The sequence below is a fragment of the Neopelma chrysocephalum genome, unplaced genomic scaffold (genome assembly GCF_003984885.1).
Source record: "Neopelma chrysocephalum unplaced genomic scaffold, ASM398488v2 Primary Assembly neopelma1_22b, whole genome shotgun sequence".
Classification (NCBI taxonomy): Eukaryota; Metazoa; Chordata; class Aves; order Passeriformes; family Pipridae; genus Neopelma; species Neopelma chrysocephalum.
This window is the reverse complement of record NW_020897690.1, coordinates 16,010,584-16,016,583: the sequence shown is the minus strand read 5'-3', so window position 1 is coordinate 16,016,583 and position 6,000 is coordinate 16,010,584.

The window sequence follows — 6,000 nt, the reverse complement described above, 5'->3', positions numbered from 1 at the left end:
ACCACTTGGGATTCTGTAATTCATGAAACTTTCAATATGTTACAAATCATAATTTGCTCAGTTTTTAAAACGATGACACTATCAAATGTATATGAATTATTTTAAAGGCCTCACTGGGCCTTTATTTTAAGAAGACGAAGAAAATAATACATCATTTACCTGGTACTGTATCACAGGCACCTGATAAGGGACATAGGGACTTCTACAGTAGTGTAGGGAAGGGTAATGGCAGGAAAGCAAAAGCATTTGAACACCATAATTAGCAGAATTTTCTTATATATTGGTGCTTTTTTAAATCTGTTACCTCCACTCTACGTGCCTAGTGTAGCCTGGGCACTTATACGAGTACAGTCTCATGCAGAGTCACTGGTGGTTAATAAGGTACGAGGTCACAGTACATCTTCAGGGACAACTATGAGGTTGCTCTTCTCTATTAATCCACCTCTTTTTGTGAAACTTTCAGAATTTAATTCCTTCATCAAGTTTGGTTGAACTTAGCCAGCAGTTTCAAAAAGTAAGGAGGGCTGCAGGATCAGATGTGTATGCATTATGCAGGAAGTGTCATTGCAAAAGCTTCAATTTTTACCAACTGGATAGTAATAATGAGAGAAAAAGAAGGTAAAGAATAGGAAAAGTTTGAAGATGTGTTCTGGAAAGCATATCTCTAAGGGCTTTCTATCTAGGGGTTTATGCTCACCAACTTTTGGAGAATATCTCTTAAGAGGCAAGATGGTTCTCTGAGTCTGCAGACAGTTGATTTTGGTTTGGGTTTTTTGTTTTTAATATTACAGGATCAGATGCCTGGGGATTATACTCTAATTCTATAAATTGTGGGAAAAAGATGGGCTTTTACACAGATACTGTGAATTCCTTACCTTTCCAATTCTTGACTTAGCAAACTTAATTTCACTACTTTTTAAGGAGTTGTCTTTGTAGGAGACAAGAGTTTATAATTATCAACCATATAATAAATGTTTTTACTCCACACTAATAATATTAACAAGGTATTTGAATAAGAACAATGTGGTTTAAAACACTTTTATTTCATATACATATGTTGTTTTTCAAATAATTTAAAGGAAAACAAATACTAAACAGTACAATTTCTACTACGGAAGTTTTAAAGAAAGTTAGAGAATGGAAGTAAATATTGGTGTGAATTACAGTGCTGAATCAATTTTGCCAGTAATAACTGTTACTTTTCCCTACCTTCCTGTAAGGTACATAAGAATTTTTTTTCTTCAATTCCATTTATTCATTAAGTGTAGGTTAATTTTTAATACAATAAAAGTGAAGAAATCCTGTGAGAACTGAAGAGAGAGCAATGCTGGGGTTTTGGTTTTAGGAGGTTGTTTTTTCTTCAGTAATATTAAAGAGTAGTGGAAGGATGAGATCCATTAACTTAAAATGCAGAACAACACAGGAACCAAATTTTTTTAATAAATCTTTCGATAGGTGATATTACCTTTATTGAAGAACTTTAATGTAAGCAAAAATGTATCTAGAGAAACTTAAATATTATAAATATATAAAACACAAATGTAATTATAATTAATAAAAGAAAGTAATACTGATCTGTACTTTCCACTGAATTTCATATTCTATGTCAAGAGAGCGAAACACAAGCTTAAGAAATACTTTGTTCACTTTTCCATCACAATGACAAGGTAAAAACTAAAAAAATTGGTAGTGCATCCCTTGGCTTTGCAAAAGGGAAGAGCAAGGTGTAGTATTAAGACTTGTTTATACAAATGATTGTGTATTTAAATGTTTCATGTTTTTTGTGCATGTCCATGTCTATGTACCTGCAAAAATGTTTTGTTACCTCTTTTTGAGCAAAAAGGCACAAATATCAAAAAACCTCGTGAGCCGTGATTAACATCCATTTTCACCACTACTGAAATTGTAGTAAAAATAGAGGCATCAAAATTCATTTACGAATGTCTCTCATGTCCTGTAATTACAAGCACAAAATACTGCGTTGTGAATAGAAAATTATTTTTTCCTCAGAATAAGCCCATATGTACAGGTCCTGAATTGAATCCTCCTCACTCTCCAAAGGTTTCACTGTGCACTTTTTAGTATTATATAAGTGTTATGATTAAGATGGTAATAACATTTTTCTAGCAAAACCACCATTAGAGATGCCACAGGCATGTAAGAATAGAAAAGTGATTGAAAGTAGTAGAAATTGTAGACATCTCATATACAAAAAAGCAACTTGTACTTCCCTCTCTCTTTCATGGAGCTAGAAGGGAACAGTTACTGTGGTAAATATGTCCATTAGAGTCTCTGCAAAGCTTGCAGGACAGAGAAATTGATCTTGTCAAAGAGAGAGCTTTTCAGAGTTTTTTTTAACAAACACAGTCTTCTTTCCAACATTTTGAAACAAGTGTCATTATGGATACCTTTAATTAGGATATTTTACATTAAATTAAGTATTTTATTTCTATTTGTCATTATTTACCTCCAGATGTCAGCTCAACCCCACACAGTCACTTGTTCACTCTTCCCTGGTGGGATAAGGAAGAGAATCAGAAGAGTAAAAATGATAAAACTCATGGGTTGAGATAAAGGCAGTTCAATAGGTAAAGCAAATGCAGCACACACAAGTAAAGCAAAACAAGGAATTGATTCACCACTTCCAATGGGCAGGCAGGTGTTCAGCTATCCCCAGAAAAGCAGGACTCCATCACATAATGGTGACTGGGGAAGACAAATGCCATCACTCCAAATGTGTCCTCTCCCCTACCGTATTCTTCCCCCAGCTTTACATGCTGAGCATGACGGCATATGGTATGGAATATCCCTTGGGTCAGTTGGGATTAGCTGACCTGACTGTGTCCCCTCCCAACTTCTTGTGCACCCCATGCCTCCTCACTGGTGGGGTGAGGTAAGGACTAGAAAAGGTCTTGGCTCTGTGTAAGCACTGCTCAGCTATAAGGAAAACTTCCCTGAATTATCAACACTGTTTTCAGCACAAATCCAAAACATGGTCCCATAGCAGCTACTGTGAAGAAAATTAACTCCACCCAGAAGTCAAAAGCAGCACAGCATTATATTTATATTTTGCTTAATAAGAAGAAAAATCATAAGCTAAAGGGGGAGTTCCCAGAACATAAATCAGTAGCAGCAAAAATCTGGTTTAAAAGATGTTTCACAACGTTATGACTTCTAAAGTTCAAATCTCCCCTTGGTCTACAGAGATCTTTTTTTGTATTACAAGGAATAAGCAAAACTTAAAAATCATTATTTATTTCCCAGCATGCAAACTGTGATTTACAGAAGTGTAAAGAGAGTCCTTGTACTGAAGATCCTAAACTCTAAATGACAGAAGGTTTTTTAAGTTTTGTTTTCATGCATGCAAAGGAAAAAAAATGCTATATCAGCATTTGTGAAAAACTAAATAATTTAAAAATAATTAATGAAGACAACTGTAACTACAGCTTGTGTAACACTGTGTAATATTTCTTCAATAATTACTTATCAGTCAACTAAAGAGGCATCAGATAAATGAAAAAAGGGAACTGTAAAACATCTTCAGTGTCCTTTGACAAGTGGCATAAAGAAAACAGAAGAAATAAGTAAAAATAAAAAGATAAAAGCTAACCTAGTTTAAAAATAGTTATGGAGGCTTGCTTTTATTATTTTTTTTCCTTTAAGAGTTGTTTAAACTGCTTATTTATAATTGAGCCTTTCAAATACGCGATTTGTTAGAGCAATATGTACTTCAACTTTGTCTCTGTCTTCAGACTGACTGTTATTTGAAGGCCTTATTTTATATGGCTGGACTAATACTACTACACAAATTGCTACCTTTTGAAGGCTGTGATATGAACCTCCCTGAACAACTGCCACTTTAGCACAACAATAAAAAATACCTTTCATATAACAACTCTCTTCCTTTCAGAAGGAACAATGACATGAAGCAAAATAAAAAGGCACAACTAACCCTTTTCCCAGAGGAGTCATGCTTTGGGGACATCTTCTCCCCACCTCACCTTCCAGAATTTCAGACATAATGCACCAACATAGGCACATGGAGCACACATCTCCCGCAGCACTGCTCACCTTAATCACACTCTGTCCTCTCCATGGACTCTGCAGATACACCAAAGCAAATCTTACTGTTATGTGAGGTTTTCTAAATACCCTGGCCCACTCCCTAATTGCACTGAGGCTCCTCTTCTGTTCCCCCTGCCCTGCCCAGCTTTGCAGGGTCCCATGGGGCTTCCTCCTCTTTTCCCGCTGTCTCCTCACTGAAGCCAGGGAACACTTCTTTTAATAAAACAGGAAAGACAGGATACGATCCCTGCATGAGATCATGGGAAGGGATGCATGTTAGATGATTCCCCGGTGTGCCTACACTGAGAAGAGTATGTGCATATCCCAGAACTCAGTTTATCCATACGTTAGGCTAAAAGTGGTTGTCTTCAGTGCTCTTAGATGTCCAGATCAAGTGTCAGCCTAGCTGTGAGGTTTTGAGTTTATGTTGTAATCAATCAGTCAGACAATCAATTTTAACTTGGTAAAAAATCCTACATTTGAGTGCTTGTCGTTCACACCAAGGTCACTCTTAAAAGATATTCATCAAAATTTTCATCCCCCTAATCTCATGGACTAGATGTTTAATTAAGTATTTTTGACCAATAGCCAGCTATTTTCAGCATGGATGTCCACTCTCACTGTCTTGAGCCTGGTCTAATGGAATGGTCAACACGCCAACTCAATTTCAGCTATTCCTCACCAGAACCATTTTTATTTCAGCTATTGAGTTCCTTTTTGTATTCCATTCAACTGCTTCCTAGTAAAATTAGGCTAATTCCTAGTAAAAATAAGCTAAAACCCGTGTACACTATTTTGTGTACACAGCAGCTTTTATTTAGCTAGTACAAAGTTCTCATCATGCAGACAAGATCCCGCAGAAGGGAAAGAGTCTTGAACAGGATGCAGAATTTGATTCTTACTCAGACACACAGTTGTCCTTTCTACTATTGACTAGGGAGAGAGCAGAGTGGTGAAATTTGGAGCTGTGTTTTTATGCCATATTTGCCCTGTGCACAAACAGGACTTCAGGACCTCACATGTTATACCAGAAGTATACAACTCTCACTAGCAGCTGCCTTCAGATAACATATTTTCATTATTCTCTCTCCTTCTAGTTCAGAATTCAAACTGAAGATGAAAATCAAACATTTTTTACCTATCTGCTGTTTATCCACTTGGAATATAAAATATTGCAATCTGATACTATGACATTAATGAAGTGGTCAGGTGTCAGTTCTGCAAGGGTCCTAATGTCAGGTACAATGCATCACTTAATATACCTACAAATTTAAATAAACAGAGATTGAGGTCCAATAAGAAATCTTCTGGAAAACTAAATGAGGATATTTACTTCTTACTTTGCCCAGCAGGCTAGGATGAGCTGCAGTTTGTCGTTACAAAAGTGCTCTGAAGCTTTGCCCTTCTTGTTACAGAGCAGCACCTTGAAGCTTTAGCCCCAGCTGATCTGTGTGCTATGTAACTACGGATGGAAGAATCAGAGTTCCTACAAAGAGGGTCCTGGATGCAGAAGGTCTCAGATTTGGCACCAGAGTTTCACCTGGGAACACATGAAAATGCTAGAACCATAAATTGGCTTCTCTCTGCTCTTTATCACAGACATAGCATTGCCTTCCCAAGGCCCCTATTTCCTTCTGCCTTGGTCTAGCCACCAGAAGCTGCTGCTTGACAGCAAAGCTCACAGGCTTGTGAACTCAGTGTAAGATCCGTCATTCAAGTTGTTCTTCTGGAATTAGTGATGTGGTGTACTGGTTGCTCACCCCCTGTCAGGGTTTAAGCTATATAAGGCATAAAATTACTGGGTTTAGAAAAGGCAGAGATTCAATTCTTTATTCAGAGGTAACGAGATGATAATTTGAAGGCAAGTACTTCTTAATGATTATTAGTTAGGTAATGAAAAATGTCTATCTTAACTCCTTAAGACTTTGTCTAGAA